Raw genomic sequence first — 19,826 nt, 5'->3', positions numbered from 1 at the left:
TCCCAGAAGCATGGTTTAAGTTGACATGCTACTGAAAAGGGGGACCATCGCGTTCTCCCAGAAGCATGGTTTAAGTTGACATGCTACTGAAAAGGGGAACCATCGCGTTCTCCCAGAAGCACGGTTTAAGTTGACATGCTAATGAAAAGGGGAACCATCGCTTTCTCCCAGAAGCACGGTTTAAGTTGACATGCTAATGAAAAGGGGAACCATCGCGTTCTCCCAGAAGCACAGTTTAAGTTGACATGCTAATGAAAAGGGAACCATCGCGTTCTCCCAGAAGCACGGTTTAAGTTGACATGCTAATGAAAAGGGGAACCATCGCGTTCTCCCAGAAGCTTGGCTGGTGTGTAAAACCCGCCAATTCAGACAAACTAAAAAGTTTCAACATTACAACAACCTATAGCTCTGTTTTTTTGTTGTTGTTATTCGTAGTTGTTAAATACTCTTTGATTAGGGTGGTCGCAACATATTATGCACATCTGCAAGCATAGCAGCAAATGACAAGTATTATATATCTATTTGGTCTTAAAATGTTAAAAAGCTAATATGTTAAAACGCAAATTTGTTGTTTTTTCCCGATATGGTTTGTGCGCTGATTGAGTTTGACACCCCTGGGCTAGCGTATCTATTTATGTAGCTAGCTAATTATTATAAGGTGAAAACATGGAGCCTAACATTAGCGAGGCTAGCTGCTGGGAGAATGTCATGTCATTGGAGGAGTAGGTGAATGAATGATCGACTTTTTCCCCTCATTTCGTTTTTCAGTTTTGAGGCTTTTGGTGAATGTGTTCAAATTATCTAAAGTCACGCTGTTGCTACTGCATGTAAACACACAGTCCAGTTCAAAGTCGATGACAACAGGCCCGTGTGGCAAATGTCTTTTTTACATATAGGCCTACTGTAACTCTGATTGGCTATGGCGCACCGTTTTGTGTAGACTCCGGTCCTGGACAGGACAGAGGTTTTTATTCAGTTTTACTTCCTGCAGTATTAATTGTCCCACTCTATATTGCTATAGAATTTTCACAAATGCCTTGCTATATGTCATTCTCAAACATTCTATGCATTTATGAAAACGTTAAAAAACGCTAAGTAAAAAAAATCGACATCCATATTATCGGTGTCCGGGGAACAGTGGGTTAACTGCCTTGCTCAGGGGAACAGTGGGTTAAACTGCCTTGTTCAGGGGAACAGTGGGTTAACTACCTTGTTCAGAGGTACAGTGGGTTAACTGCCTTGCTCAGGGGAACAGTGGGTTAACTTCCTTGTTCAGGGGAACAGTGGGTTAACTGCCTTGCTCAGGGGAACAGTGGGTTGACTGCCTTGCTCAGGGGAACAGTGGGTTGACTGCCTTGCTCAGGGGAACAGTAGGTTAACTTCCTTGTTCAGGGGAACAGTGGGTTAACTGCCTTGCTCGGGGAAACAGTGGGTTAACTGCCTTGTTCAGGGGAACAGTGGGTTAACTGCCTTGCTCAGGGGAACAGTGGGTTAAACTGCCTTGCTCGGGGAAACAGTGGGTTAACTTCCTTGTTCGGGGGAACAGTGGGTTAACTGCCTTGTTCAGGAGAACAACATAACACTGCTATCATCCTCTTTAAACCACTTCACCACATCTTTCCCAAACATGACCTTTCTGTCCCTCCCTTCTCTTTATTTTCAACTCTCCATTTCACAGCTTTCCTCTTGTTCAATTCAACTCATTTTTTTCTGCCTCTGTGGTTCAACCGCAACTTTCTCTGCCCGTTAACCCCAAAAGCATTTGGCGATTGGTGTGTTTGCTGTTTGGCGTGCCTACAGTTAGGCCCCGAAGCTTAGGCTTACTGACTAATACCAGAGAGCCTCAAATAATGAAAGAAAACCTCAGTGTAGCTCATAGACAGAAATTGCACTAGAAAGATACATTGCTAGACTGTTTAAGGCATTGTTTTCTCTTTATTCAATCCACCTGCCAAGAACCCGCCCTTCATACACACAATATTTCATTACCCTAAACACGCCAGCCCCGCGGGCAGTAACCACGAGGACTGTAGTTATGAGTCGACCCGGACATCATAAATGTGTGCGCGTGTGTGAGAGACAAAGAGAGAGTTATGTGTGTAATATGTACATCAAATCTAAATTAAAATATAAGTACATGACTGGGTGAACTACATGACTGGATGAACTACATGACTGGGTGAACTCTACATGACTGGGTGAACTCTACATGACTGGATGAACTCTACATGACTGGATTAACTCTACACGACTGGGTGAACTACATGACTGGGTGAACTACATTACTGGATTAACTACATGACTGGGTGAACTACATGACTGGGTGAACTACATGACTGGGTGAACTACATGACTGGATTAACTACATGACTGGGTGAACTTTACATGACTGGGTGAACTACATGACTGGATTAACTACATGACTGGGTGAACTACATGACTGGGTGAACTACATGACTGGGTGAACTACATGACTGGATTAACTACATGACTGGGTGAACTACATGACTGGATTAACTACATGACTGGGTGAACTACATGACTGGGTGAACTACATGACTGGATTAACTACATGACTGGGTGAACTACATGACTGGGTGAACTCTACATGACTGGATTAACTACATGACTGGGTGAACTACATGACTGGGTGAACTACATGACTGGATTAACTACATGACTGGGTGAACTACATGACTGGATTAACTACATGACTGGGTGAACTCTACATGACTGGGTGAACTACATGACTGGGTGAACTACATGACTGGATTAACTACATGACTGGGTGAACTTTACATGACTGGGTGAACTACATGACTGGATTAACTACATGACTGGGTGAACTACATGACTGGGTGAACTACATGACTGGGTGAACTACATGACTGGATTAACTACATGACTGGGTGAACTACATGACTGGATTAACTACATGACTGGGTGAACTACATGACTGGGTGAACTACATGACTGGATTAACTACATGACTGGGTGAACTACATGACTGGGTGAACTCTACATGACTGGATTAACTACATGACTGGGTGAACTACATGACTGGGTGAACTACATGACTGGGTGAACTACATGACTGGATGAACTACATGACTGGATTAACTACATGACTGGGTGAACTCTACATGACTGGGTGAACTACATGACTGGATTAACTACATGACTGGATTAACTACATGACTGGGTGAACTACATGACTGGGTGAACTACATGACTGGATTAACTACATGACTGGGTGAACTACATGACTGGGTGAACTCTACATGACTGGATTAACTACATGACTGGGTGAACTACATGACTGGGTGAACTACATGACTGGGTGAACTACATGACTGGATGAACTACATGACTGGATTAACTACATGACTGGGTGAACTCTACATGACTGGGTGAACTACATGACTGGATTAACTACATGACTGGATTAACTACATTACTGGGTGAACTACATGACTGGGTGAACTCTACATGACTGGGTGAACTCTACATGACTGGATTAACTACATTACTGGGTGAACTACATGACTGGGTGAACTCTACATGACTGGATTAACTACATTACTGGATTAACTACATGACTGGGTGAACTACATGACTGGGTGAACTACATGACTGGGTGAACTACATGACTGGATGAACTACATTACTGGGTGAACTACATGACTGGGTGAACTACATGACTGGGTGAACTACATGACTGGGTGAACTACATGACTGGGTGAACTCTACATTACTGGGTGAACTACATGACTGGGTGAACTCTACATGACTGGGTGAACTCTACATGACTGGGTGAACTACATGACTGGGTGAACTTTACATGACTGGGTGAACTCTACATGACTGGGTGAACTCTACATGACTGGGTGAACTACATGACTGGGTGAACTACATGACTGGGTGAACTACATGACTGGGTGAACTACATGACTGGGTGAACTCTACATGACTGGGTGAACTACATGACTGGGTGAACTACATGACTGGGTGAACTCTACATGACTGGGTGAACTCTACATGACTGGGTGAACTACATGACTGGGTGAACTTTACATGACTGGGTGAGCTCTACATGACTGGGTGAACTCTACATGACTGGGTGAACTACATGACTGGGTGAACTACATGACTGGGTGAACTACATGACTGGGTGAACTCTACATTACTGGGTGAACTACATGACTGGGTGAACTTTACATGACTGGGTGAACTACATGACTGGGTGAACTCTACATTACTGGGTGAACTACATGACTGGGTGAACTACATGACTGGGTGAACTACATGACTGGGTGAACTACATTACTGGGTGAACTCTACATGACTGGGTGAACTCTACATGACTGGGTGAACTACATGACTGGGTGAACTACATGACTGGGTGAATTATATGACTGGGTGAACTACATGACTGGATTAACTCTACACGACTGGGTGAACTACATGACTGGGTGAACTACATTACTGGATTAACTACATGACTGGGTGAACTACATGACTGGGTGAACTACATGACTGGGTGAACTACATGACTGGATTAACTACATGACTGGGTGAACTTTACATGACTGGGTGAACTACATGACTGGATTAACTACATGACTGGGTGAACTACATGACTGGGTGAACTACATGACTGGGTGAACTACATGACTGGATTAACTACATGACTGGGTGAACTACATGACTGGATTAACTACATGACTGGGTGAACTACATGACTGGGTGAACTACATGACTGGATTAACTACATGACTGGGTGAACTACATGACTGGGTGAACTCTACATGACTGGGTGAACTACATGACTGGGTGAACTACATGACTGGGTGAACTACATGACTGGATTAACTACATGACTGGGTGAACTACATGACTGGATTAACTACATGACTGGGTGAACTCTACATGACTGGGTGAACTACATGACTGGGTGAACTACATGACTGGATTAACTACATGACTGGGTGAACTTTACATGACTGGGTGAACTACATGACTGGATTAACTACATGACTGGGTGAACTACATGACTGGGTGAACTACATGACTGGGTGAACTACATGACTGGATTAACTACATGACTGGGTGAACTACATGACTGGATTAACTACATGACTGGGTGAACTACATGACTGGGTGAACTACATGACTGGATTAACTACATGACTGGGTGAACTACATGACTGGGTGAACTCTACATGACTGGATTAACTACATGACTGGGTGAACTACATGACTGGGTGAACTACATGACTGGGTGAACTACATGACTGGATGAACTACATGACTGGATTAACTACATGACTGGGTGAACTCTACATGACTGGGTGAACTACATGACTGGATTAACTACATGACTGGATTAACTACATTACTGGGTGAACTACATGACTGGGTGAACTCTACATGACTGGGTGAACTCTACATGACTGGATTAACTACATTACTGGGTGAACTACATGACTGGGTGAACTCTACATGACTGGATTAACTACATTACTGGATTAACTACATGACTGGGTGAACTACATGACTGGGTGAACTACATGACTGGATGAACTACATTACTGGGTGAACTACATGACTGGGTGAACTACATGACTGGGTGAACTACATGACTGGGTGAACTACATGACTGGGTGAACTACATGACTGGGTGAACTCTACATTACTGGGTGAACTACATGACTGGGTGAACTCTACATGACTGGGTGAACTCTACATGACTGGGTGAACTACATGACTGGGTGAACTTTACATGACTGGGTGAACTCTACATGACTGGGTGAACTCTACATGACTGGGTGAACTACATGACTGGGTGAACTACATGACTGGGTGAACTACATGACTGGGTGAACTACATGACTGGGTGAACTCTACATTACTGGGTGAACTCTACATGACTGGGTGAACTACATGACTGGGTGAACTACATGACTGGGTGAACTCTACATGACTGGGTGAACTCTACATGACTGGGTGAACTACATGACTGGGTGAACTTTACATGACTGGGTGAGCTCTACATGACTGGGTGAACTCTACATGACTGGGTGAACTACATGACTGGGTGAACTACATGACTGGGTGAACTACATGACTGGGTGAACTCTACATTACTGGGTGAACTACATGACTGGGTGAACTTTACATGACTGGGTGAACTACATGACTGGGTGAACTCTACATTACTGGGTGAACTACATGACTGGGTGAACTACATGACTGGGTGAACTACATGACTGGGTGAACTACATTACTGGGTGAACTCTACATGACTGGGTGAACTCTACATGACTGGGTGAACTACATGACTGGGTGAACTACATGACTGGGTGAATTATATGACTGGGTGAACTACATTACTGGGTGAACTCTACATGACTGGGTGAATTATATGACTGGGTGAACTACATTACTGGGTGAACTTTACATGACTGGGTGAACTACATGACTGGGTGAACTCTACATTACTGGGTGAATTATATGACTGGATGAACTACATTACTGGGTGAACTACATGACTGGGTGAACTACATGACTGGGTGAACTACATGACTGGGTGAACTACATGACTGGGTGAACTTTACATGACTGGGTGAACTACATGACTGGGTGAACTCTACATGACTGGGTGAACTACATGACTGGGTGAACTTTACATGACTGGGTGAACTACATGACTGGGTGAACTACATGACTGGGTGAACTACATTACTGGGTGAACTCTACATGACTGGGTGAACTACATGACTGGGTGAACTCTACATGACTGGGTGAACTACATTACTGGGTGAACTACATTACTGGGTGAACTCTACATGACTGGGTGAACTACATTACTGGGTGAACTACATGACTGGGTGAATTATATGACTGGGTGAACTACATTACTGGGTGAACTACATTACTGGGTGAACTCTACATGACTGGGTGAATTATATGACTGGGTGAACTACATTACTGGGTGAACTACATGACAGGGTGAAATTTACATGACTGGGTGAACTACATGACTGGGTGAACTCTACATGACTGGGTGAACTCTACATGACTGGGTGAAATTTACATGAATGGGTGAAATTTACATGACTGGGTGAACTCTACATGACTGGGTGAACTCTACATGACTGGGTGAACTCTACATGACTGGGTGAACTCTACATGACTTGTTGAACTCTACATGACTGGGTGAACTCTACATGACTTGTTGAACTCTACATGACTGGGTGAACTCTACATGACTGGGTGAACTCTACATGACTGGGTGAACTCTACATGACTGGGTGAACTCTACATGACTGGGTGAACTCTACATGACTGGGTGAACTCTACATGACTGGATGAACTCTACATGACTGGGTGAACTCTACACGACTGGGTGAACTCTACATGACTGGGTGAACTCTACATGACTGGGTGAACTCTACATGACTTGTTGAACTCTACATGACTGGGTGAACTCTACATGACTGGGTGAACTCTACATGACTGGGTGAACTCTACATGACTGGATGAACTCTACACGACTGGGTGAACTCTACACGACTGGGTGAACTCTACATGACTGGGTGAACTCTACATGACTGGGTGAACTCTACATGACTGGGTGAACTCTACATGACTGGGTGAACTCTACATGACTGGATGAACTCTACATGACTGGGTGAACTCTACATGACTGGGTGAACTACATGACTGGGTGAACTACATGACTGGGTGAACTACATGACTGGGTGAACTACATGACTGGGTGAACTACATGACTGGGTGAACTCTACATTACTGGGTGAACTCTACATGACTGGGTGAACTACATGACTGGGTGAACTACATGACTGGGTGAACTCTACATGACTGGGTGAGCTCTACATGACTGGGTGAACTCTACATGACTGGGTGAACTACATGACTGGGTGAACTACATGACTGGGTGAACTACATGACTGGGTGAACTCTACATTACTGGGTGAACTACATGACTGGGTGAACTTTACATGACTGGGTGAACTACATGACTGGGTGAACTCTACATTACTGGGTGAACTACATGACTGGGTGAACTACATGACTGGGTGAACTACATGACTGGGTGAACTACATTACTGGGTGAACTCTACATGACTGGGTGAACTCTACATGACTGGGTGAACTACATGACTGGGTGAACTACATGACTGGGTGAATTATATGACTGGGTGAACTACATTACTGGGTGAACTCTACATGACTGGGTGAACTACATGACTGGGTGAATTATATGACTGGGTGAACTACATTACTGGGTGAACTTTACATGACTGGGTGAACTACATGACTGGGTGAACTCTACATTACTGGGTGAATTATATGACTGGATGAACTACATTACTGGGTGAACTACATGACTGGGTGAACTACATGACTGGGTGAACTACATGACTGGGTGAACTACATGACTGGGTGAACTACATGACTGGGTGAACTTTACATGACTGGGTGAACTACATGACTGGGTGAACTCTACATGACTGGGTGAACTACATGACTGGGTGAACTTTACATGACTGGGTGAACTACATGACTGGGTGAACTACATGACTGGGTGAACTACATTACTGGGTGAACTCTACATGACTGGGTGAACTACATGACTGGGTGAACTCTACATGACTGGGTGAACTACATTACTGGGTGAACTACATTACTGGGTGAACTCTACATGACTGGGTGAACTACATTACTGGGTGAACTACATGACTGGGTGAATTATATGACTGGGTGAACTACATTACTGGGTGAACTACATTACTGGGTGAACTCTACATGACTGGGTGAATTATATGACTGGGTGAACTACATTACTGGGTGAACTACATGACAGGGTGAAATTTACATGACTGGGTGAACTACATGACTGGGTGAACTCTACATGACTGGGTGAACTCTACATGACTGGGTGAAATTTACATGAATGGGTGAAATTTACATGACTGGGTGAACTCTACATGACTGGGTGAACTCTACATGACTGGGTGAACTCTACATGACTGGGTGAACTCTACATGACTTGTTGAACTCTACATGACTGGGTGAACTCTACATGACTTGTTGAACTCTACATGACTGGGTGAACTCTACATGACTGGGTGAACTCTACATGACTGGGTGAACTCTACATGACTGGGTGAACTCTACATGACTGGGTGAACTCTACATGACTGGATGAACTCTACATGACTGGGTGAACTCTACACGACTGGGTGAACTCTACATGACTGGGTGAACTCTACATGACTGGGTGAACTCTACATGACCTGTTGAACTCTACATGACTGGGTGAACTCTACATGACTGGGTGAACTCTACATGACTGGGTGAACTCTACATGACTGGATGAACTCTACACGACTGGGTGAACTCTACACGACTGGGTGAACTCTACATGACTGGGTGAACTCTACATGACTGGGTGAACTCTACATGACTGGGTGAACTCTACATGACTGGGTGAACTCTACATGACTGGGTGAACTCTACATGACTGGATGAACTCTACATGACTGGGTGAACTCTACACGACTGGGTGAACTCTACATGACTGGGTGAACTCTACATGACTGGGTGAACTCTACATGACTTGTTGAACTCTACATGACTTGTTGAACTCTACATGACTGGGTGAACTCTACATGACTGGGTGAACTCTACATGACTGGGTGAACTCTACATGACTGGGTGAACTCTACATGACTAGATGAACTCTACATGACTGGGTGAACTCTACACGACTGGGTGAACTCTACATGACTGGGTGAACTCTACATGACTGGGTGAACTCTACATGACTGGGTGAACTCTACATGACTGGATGAACTCTACATGACTGGATGAACTCTACATGACTGGATGAACTCTACATGACTGGGTGAACTCTACATGACTGGATGAACTCTACATGACTGGATGAACTCTACATGACTGGGTGAACTCTACATGACTGGGTGAACTCTACATGACTGGGTGAACTCTACATGACTGGGTGAACTCTACAAGAATAGAGGTAGTGTCTAGTTTGGTTATCAGACAAGAAGTTGTGCATACATTCTTTATTGACACGTCACCTTTTATAACTTTACAGGTACCTGCAACACTTTGTCACACACTCTACTGTCGACACCACCCCAGTTCCATATCTTCATCTGCATGAAATAAAATGGAAATAACTGACTTTAAATAGCTTGACAACAAAAAAAAGGCAGCTGTCAATGTGCAAAACAGTATGACATATTTTTACATTTGATCAGGATTCACCTGTCGGTAATGTGGTGACAGCTAGTCTTACTGGGGTCCCGACACACCACGAACAACACATTACAGACGCAATACGTAGATACATTTAGAAACATGAACATGCAGTATGTGTGTCTGTGTATCTATCAGTAACACTTACATGTCAGTAGATGCTCACATGTGGTATGTTAGATACTGTACTAGTTTCTGTGCGTTTGCATGTTCACTTGTTTTGTCTGTGTTTATTCCCTTGAAGGTCGTACCATACAACCATACAACCTCTCTCACTGTGTGATGTATGGTAATGGCAACTGTTTGTGTGTGTGTGTGTGTGTGTGTGTGTGTGTGTGTGTGAGTGTGTGTGGGAGTGTGCTGTAGTGACCCAGCATCTCTTCTGTCTGTTTTTAATCATTGACATTAACAACCTTCATTTCAAATCAACTTCCTGTCGACCTCGTTCATTTCCTCATGTAGGCTACTGTAGCTATTTTAATGACATCTGCAACAGTACCGTGATATTCACTGAGGCCTATTTTCATGTTGTTGTCTAAAGTACACTGCACTAGAGGTCGACCGATTATGATTTTTCAACACCGATACCGATTAAAAAGCCGATAATGATTAATCTGCCGATTTTTTTTATGTGTATATTTGTAAAATTGACAATTTCTACAATATTGAATATTGAATTAACACTTTTATTTTAACTTAATATAATACATCAATAAAATCAATTTAGCCTCAAATAAATAATGAAAAATGTTCAGTTTGGTTTAAATAAGGCAAAAACAAAGTGTTGGAGAAGAAAGTAAAAGTGCAATATGTGCCATGTAAGAAAGCTAACGTTTCAGTTCCTTGCTCAGAACATGAGAACATATGAAAGCTGGTGGTTCCTTTTAACATGAGTCTTAAAAATTCCCAGGTAGGAAGTTTTAAGTTGTAGTTATTATAGGACTATTTCTCTCTATACCATTTGTATTTCATATACCTTTGACTATTGGATGTTCTAATAGGTAGTTTAGTATTGCCAGCCTGATCTCGGGAGTTGATAGGCTTGAAGTCATGAACAGCGCAATGCTTGAAGCATTGCGAAGAGCTGCTGGCAAACGCAGTAAAGTGCTGTTTGAATGAATGCTTACGAGCCTGCTGCTGCCTACCACCGCTCAGTCAGACTGCTCTATCAAATCATACACTTAATTATAATATAATAAAACACAGAAATACGAGCCTTAGGTCATTAATACGGTCAAATCCAGAAACTATCATTTCAAAAACAAAACGATTATTATTTCAGTGAAATACGGAACCGTTCCGTATTTTATCTAACGGGTGGCATCCATAAGTCTAAATATTCTTGTTACATTTTACAACCTTCAATGTTATGTCATAATTACATACAATTCTGGCAAATTAGTTCGCAATGAGCCAGGCAGCCCAAACTGTTGCATATACCCTGAATCTGCGTGCAATGAACGCAAGAGAAGTGACACAATTTCCCTAGTTTAATATTGCCTGCTAGCATGAATTTCTTTTAGCTAAATATGCAGGTTTAATTTTTTTTACTTCTGTGTATTGATTTTAAGAAAGGCATTGATGTTTATGGTTAGGTACATTCGTGCAACGACTGTGCTTTTTTCGCAAATGCGCTTTTGTTAAATCATCCCCCGTTTGGCGAAGTTGGCTGTCTTTGTTAGGAAGAAATAGTCTTCACACAGTTTGCAACGAGCCAGGCGACCCAAACTGCTGCATATACACTGACTCTGTTGCACAGAACGCAAGAGAACTGACACAATTTCTACACTGCACAATTCATTCAGAAGAATTTTCTGAAGAAAGGCCTGTCCCACATAACTTGACCAAGTGGGTGTATGTGAGGCCTAGTGGAATATCTTGGCAATGGCCTTCATTTGAGAACTCACAATGTCCCACTGTCTGCTATTTGACTTTTTTCAAAGCCATTTTCACTGGACCGTTCTTGTCCTTTCACATAACTACAGCAGGAAAATCAAAGTCTGGTTATTGAGTGGCCCCATACAAGTGCAACTAAAAGGTTTTTTCATTATGTTAGATTCATTTTACAGTACTTAGCTGAGGTGAGACTTGTTAGTGCGTTAAGATGTGTATTTGTTTGATAGGAACAACAAGATGAACACATTAGGACACGTAACAATATTAACACATTAGGACACGTTACAACAAGATGAACACATTAGGACACGTTACAACAAGATGAACACATTAGGACACGTCACAATAAGATGAACACATTAGGACATGTCACAACAAGGTGAACACATTAGGGCATGTTACAACAAGATGAACACATTAGGACACGTCACAATAAGATGAACACATTAGGACATGTTACAACAAGGTGAACACATTAGGACACGTCACAATATGAACACATTAGGACATGTGATAACAAGATGAACACATTAGGACATGTGATAACAAGATGAACACATTAGGACATGTTACAACAAGGTGAACACATTAGGACACGTCACAATATGAACACATTAGGACATGTGATAACAAGATGAACACATTAGGACACGTCACAATATGAACACATTAGGACATGTGATAACAAGATGAACACATTAGGACATGTGATAACAAGATGAACACATTAGGACATGTGATAACAAGATGAACACATTAGGACACGTTACAACAAGATGAACACATTAGGACATGTGCTAACAAGGTGAACACATTAGGACACGTCACAACAAGGTGAACACATTAGGACACGTCACAATATGAACACATTAGGACATGTGATAACAAGATGAACACATTAGGACATGTGATAACAAGATGAACACATTAGGACATGTGATAACAAGATGAACACATTAGGACATGTGATAACAAGATGAACACATTAGGACACGTCACAACAAGGTGAACACATTAGGACATGTGACAACAAGATGAACACATTAGGACACGTTACAACAAGGTGAACACATTAGGACACGTTACAACAAGATGAACACATTAGGACATGTGATAACAAGATGAACACATTAGGACATGTTACAACAAGATGAACACATTAGGACATGTGATAACAAGATGAACACATTAGGACACGTTACAACAAGATGAACACATTAGGACACGTCACAATAAGATGAACACATTAGGACATGTTACAACAAGATGAACACATTAGGACACGTCACAATATGAACACATTAGGACATGTGATAACAAGATGAACACATTAGGACATGTGATAACAAGATGAACACATTAGGACATGTCACAACAATATTAACACATTAGGACACGTTATAACAAGATGAACACATTAGGACACGTTACAACAAGATGAACACATTAGGACACGTAACAATATGAACACATTAGGACATGTTACAACAAGGTGAACACATTAGGACACGTAACAATATGAACACATTAGGACATGTTACAACAAGGTGAACACATTAGGACACGTAACAATATGAACACATTAGGACATGTTACAACAAGATGAACACATTAGGACATGTTACAACAAGATGAACACATTAGGACACGTAACAATATGAACACATTAGGACATGTTACAACAAGATGAACACATTAGGACATGTTACAACAAGATGAACACATTAGGACACGTAACAATATGAACACATTAGGACATGTTACAACAAGGTGAACACATTAGGACATGTAACAATATGAACACATTAGGACATGTTACAACAAGGTGAACACATTAGGACACGTCACAACAAGGTGAACACATTAGGACACGTAACAATATGAACACATTAGGACATGTTACAACAAGGTGAACACATTAGGACACGTAACAATATGAACACATTAGGACATGTTACAACAAGATGAACACATTAGGACATGTTACAACAAGATGAACACATTAGGACACGTAACAATATGAACACATTAGGACATGTTACAACAAGGTGAACACATTAGGACATGTGATAACAAGATGAACACATTAGGACATGTTACAATAAGGTGAACACATTAGGACATGTTACAACAAGGTGAACACATTAGGACATGTGACAACAAGGTGAACACATTAGGACACGTAACAATATGAACACATTAGGACACGTCACAATAAGGTGAACACATTAGGACATGTTACAACAAGGTGAACACATTAGGACACGTTACAACAAGATGAACACATTAGGACATGTTACAACAAGGTGAACACATTAGGACATGTCACAACAAGGTGAACACATTAGGGCATGTTACAACAAGATGAACACATTAGGACATGTGACAACAAGGTGAACACATTAGGACATGTGACAACAAGGTGAACACATTAGGACACGTCACAACAAGATGAACACATTAGGACATGTTACAACAAGGTGAACACATTAGGACATGTCACAACAAGGTGAACACATTAGGGCATGTTACAACAAGATGAACACATTAGGACATGTTACCACAGGGTGAACACATTAGGACAGGCGACAACAAGGTGAATGACATAAAGATAATGGTTCAGATGTCGTCATATGCTTCCCGTTCTTACAGATTTTCCCAGAAGTGTTGTCCGAGAGATGACAAATTCACAGAACCGTTTAGAAAAAGCGAAGTGCCGTTTCAGATGATGGAACAAATGTCTTCTTCTGATATGTAGTTCTTGGAAAGGCCCTCGAGTGACAGGTTCATTGTCTCCGCCTCCCTCCATGATCGTTGAGATGGTTGACCTACATCCTGCTGTCTCTGACGGTACTTCACTGAGCGGTCTTGTTTGTTTTCTCTTACTTTCTTTTCATGCTGTCTGTGGTTGAGGCACGCTCGTCGAGGTCAGCAGGCAAGGGCTCTTAATTAGCATCATCGTCATGGTGACCTCTCCTACCTCCTCACAAAGCTCATATAAGGGCAAGTCTGGCTTGGAGACGTCTGATTGGCTGACTCTCTAGGTCTTCTTCCAGTCGGTTTCACCTGCGATCCGACAGACCAACAGGAGGCAGCGAGCTCTGGCAAGCCTGTCTGTCTGGAGAAGTAGGGCAGGAGAGTTTAATTTGTGTGTGTGTGTGTGTGTGTGTGTATGTGTGTGCGTGCGTGCATCATATTAATAGCCTTTGTCTTCATGGGGACATGGGAAATGTCCCCACGAAAAATAAGTGTCCTTGTTTTACTGTCCTTGTGGGGACTTTTTGGAATTTTAGGTCCCTACAATGATAGAAGAACCAACTAATACACACACACACGCACATATGCACACATACACACACACACACACACACATATACGCACATACACACACACACACACACGCACATACGCACATACACACACACACACACACACACACACACATACGCACACACACACACACACACACGCATACGCACACACACACACACACACATACACATACGCACACACACACACACATACGCACACACACACACACACATACGCACACACACACATACGCACACACACACACACACACACACATACGCACACACACACACAGTAGAGGAGTCGCACGTGTACACAATGAACTCTATAACAGTCTCTATATCTGAGGAAGGATTAATTGGTGTGTCCCCATTTCTGACTCTCAGACCCCAAAAGACAAATAGCACAGGGGAGCAGACAGGGGAGGTGAGGGTTGACAGAGTGTGCCTGCAGGGTGATGTTTGCCCTGTGAAGCAGAAGCAGAAAGCCAGTATTGGGTTAGTTCCTGCCTTGCCGAGTTCCATTAGCACCCATAGAGTGAGATGACCCCTGTGGGGTGTGCTGTTACTGCGCTGAACTGGAAGGCTGCAAGGCTGGGATGCTGGGACAGGGCGTATCCCACTGACACCTGTTTGTACAGGACGACATCCTACACTGGCTGGCATATATGGGTGTCAATAGGATTCAATGAAATCCGTCTATTAAGGATAGTATAGAATAACTTTAACCCCACTGTGACTATATGTACCTGGAGCCTCCTGACACAGCCCAGCCACACCTGTCTGACTCATCTGCATTTCTGAGGAAGTACCAGGAAGTTCAAAGGTCAACTTTTTTTCAAAAGGATAGAAAGGTGTCATCGAAAAATACTGAATGTTTCAATCCTACGGCTTCTGAAACTACAGATGCTGTTTGGGGAGCATTTTGGTCGCGCTACTTTGAGGATTTCCCCACTAAGGGAATGTATTTTACCTGAATGTGGATGCACCCAACGACTCACCTGAAACCTAATCTCGTCTGCTGTGTGGAGAACATAAAAACACAAAGAGGAAAGGAAAGGAAAAGGAGGAAAATAATCTAGAGGAGAAGGAAAGTACAACTGGAGGTCACTTACTCTGACATGGTGTGTCGTTTTTACTCACATACTACATCTCTGAATACAGTGTCACTTGACTGAATCAACTGTGGTAGATTTACCCGAGCACAAATATGTAGGGCATCTGGTTTTATGGCACACAGTTGTATTGTGTGTATATTTCAGAATGAAGCAGTGAAGTGTTTTAACATCAAGTTACTGGAAGTAGGATTCCAAAGGGCTCTCTGAACACAGTGTCACTAGTGCTACTGTCACTGTTAAGCCACACGGCTTTCGCGTGTTTACAATGTAACGTGTATAACAAGAGGACATTTGTGTAAATTGTAGCTAAGGAGATGCACGACACATTTGGAAATGTGGGGCTGGGGACTATTTCCTAACTCGTGAAAAACTCCATCTGAATTTTTCTGGCCATGTTGATATTTCATTAAATCCAACCTGCAATCAGGGGTAGACGTAACATAGTAATCCTATATATATTGGGCACCCCAATTAGTATCAGATGTTACGTTTTTTATGGTATGTATTAATCTGTGGATGTCCATTATCCATTTTATGTTGATATGTTATGAATTACAATTGTTGTGGCTAACGTTAGCTAGGTTGCTAGGTGGCTAACAGTAACATTAGCTAGGATAGGGGCTAAGGTTTGGGTTGGGGTTAAGGGAAGGGTTAGCTAACATGCTAAGTAGTTGCAAAATAGCCTAAATGCTAAAGTTGTCCGTGAAGAGATTCGAACATGCAATCTTTGGGTTGCTAGACGTTCCCGTTATGCCTTCACCCATCCATCCCGACACAACCACTCTACTTTAGATTTTGTCTTAAGTAACCTACTGTCTTATGTAACCATACCAAACGTAACATATCATACCTAATTTGGGTTGTCCGGATTTCCGTTTACTATGTTACGTCCGGTCTATGAGACCAGGCTGTTAAATCTTGCATAACCTGCAGAAACATTATGTAGCAGAGTACTGTAGATGTCTGTTGAACTGATATAGGTATCTGGCTAGTGATAACAGAAGACTGCTGCCCTAACCAGTATAATAAAGGAATGAGTCCGGTATAACCCATGTGTTTTAGATTGGCCCTGCCTTATACCCCAGGCACCCAGACGCTCTAAGACACACAGAGGACTGATGAATAGGCACAGGTACAGCACAGTGGGTGTGAGAGAGAGAGTCAGTTAAAGATGGGGTACTGAGACATGCAGTGTGACGTATTGTTTAGACAGAGAGAGTGTAGCTGTATGAGATTTGTCACGGCCAGGGTGTTGGAGTGGGACAGACAGACAGCCACTGTGTCCCCAGGGCCCTGGGGTTCTGTCACTGTGTCTCCAGGGCCTGGGGTTCTGTCACTGTGTCTCCAGGGCCCTGGGGTTCTGTCACTGTGTCTCCCAGGCCCTGGGGTTCTGTCACTGTGTCTCCAGGGCCTGGGGTTCTGTCACTGTGTCTCCAGGGCCCTGGGGTTCTGTCACTGTGTATCCAGGGCCCTGGGGTTCTGTCACTGTGTATCCAGAGCCCTGGGGTTCTGTCACTGTGTCTCCAGGTTCCTGGGGTTCTTCCACTGTGACTCCAGGGCCTGGAGGGCCTCTGCCAACATATATCCAACTGTATTTCTGGTAGTTGTATACCTGTTGTGCCATGTCTGTCTGTCTGTCTGTCTACTGTACGTAACTTATTTTGTTGTGTCTTATTTTGTAGTGTTTATCCATCTGTCCCTCCAGTGTGTGTGACTGTGTGACTGTGTTGTGTGTGGTGTGTGACTGTGTGGTGTGTGACTGTGTGGTGTGTGACTGTGTGGTGTGTGACTGTGTGGTGTGTGACGGTGTGGTGTGTGATTTGATGTGTGACTGTGTGACTGTGTTACTGTGTGGTGTGTGACTGTGTGTGACTGTGTGGTGTGTGACTGTGTGGTGTGTGACTGTGTGTGACTGTGTGGTGTGTGACTGTAACTGTGTGGTGTGTGACTGTGTAACTGTGTGGTGTGTGTGACTGTGTGACTGTGTGTGTTGTGTGACTGTGTGTTGTGTGACTGTGTGTTGTGTGACTGTGTGGTGTGTGACTGTGACTGTGTGGTGTGTGACTGTAACTGTGTGGTGTGTGACTGTGTGACTGTGTGGTGTGTGTGACTGTGTGACTGTGTTATGTGTGACTGTGTGTTGTGTGACTGTGTGGTGTGTGTTGTGTGACTGTGCTGTGTTGTGTGTGTGCGTCAGATTACTCTGTCAAATTCTGAATCGTTATCATGCTCTAGTCAGGATGCTGCTCCTCCTCCTCTATGAGATACATACTGGTACTGCTCCTCTATGAGAAACATACTGGTACTGCACCTGTATGAGATACATACTGGTACTGCTCCTCTATGAGATACATACTGGTACTGCACCTGTATGAGATACATACTGGTACTGCACCTGTATGAGATACATACTGGTACTGCTCCTCTATGAGATACATACTGGTACTGCACCTGTATGAGATACATACTGGTACTGCTCCTCTATGAGTTACATACTGGTACTGCTCCTCTATGAGATACATACTGGTACTGCACCTGTATGAGATACATACTGGTACTGCTCCTATATGAGATACATACTGGTACTGCTCCTCTATGAGATACATACTGGTACTGCTCCTCTATGAGATACATACTGGTACTGCTCCTCTATGAGATACATACTGGTACTGCTCCTCTATGAGATACATACTGGTACTGCTCCTCTATGAGTTACATACTGGTACTGCTCCTCTATGAGTTACATACTGGTACTGCTCCTCTATGAGTTACATACTGGTACTGCTCCTCTATGAGTTACATACTGGTACTGCTCCTCTATGAGATACATACTGGTACTGTTCCTCTATGAGATACATACTGGTACTGCTCCTCTATGAGTTACATAATGGTACTGCTCCTCTATGAGTTACATAATGGTACTGCTCCTCTATGAGTTACATACTGGTGCTGCTCCTCTGAGTTACATACTGGTGCTGCTCCTCTATGAGTTACATACTGCTCCTCTATGAGATACATACTGGTACTGCTCCTCTATGAGTTACATACTGGTGCTGCTCCTCTATGAGTTACATACAATTGTTTACAGACAGATTATTTCACTTATCATTCACTGTATCACAATTCCAGTGGGTCAGAAGTGTACATACACTAAGTTGACTGTGCCTTTTAAACAGCTTGGAAAATTCCA

The 19,826-nt window shown here is 43.0% G+C and overlaps 1 protein-coding gene across 4 annotated transcripts in view; it reads left to right on the top strand.

The window, feature by feature from the left end:
* The window catches only part of LOC110491172 (solute carrier organic anion transporter family member 4A1), an 88,344-nt gene that overhangs the window by 7,796 nt on the left and 60,722 nt on the right, over positions 1–19,826 (top strand). The window contains exon 1 of one of the 4 annotated variants that reach the window (XM_036947670.1): positions 16,374–16,642. The exons of the other annotated variants lie outside the window; for them this stretch is intronic. The gene's annotated coding sequence lies outside the window, so the exon portion shown is untranslated. Of the gene's footprint in view, positions 1–16,373; positions 16,643–19,826 lie in introns of those variants that run through there. 4 annotated transcript variants of the gene reach the window in all.

Source organism: Oncorhynchus mykiss, chromosome 16 (assembly GCF_013265735.2).
Source record: "Oncorhynchus mykiss isolate Arlee chromosome 16, USDA_OmykA_1.1, whole genome shotgun sequence".
Taxonomy (NCBI): Eukaryota; Metazoa; Chordata; class Actinopteri; order Salmoniformes; family Salmonidae; genus Oncorhynchus; species Oncorhynchus mykiss.
Note: the sequence above shows the minus strand (reverse complement) of the source record. Positions and strands in the feature narration are given on the sequence as shown.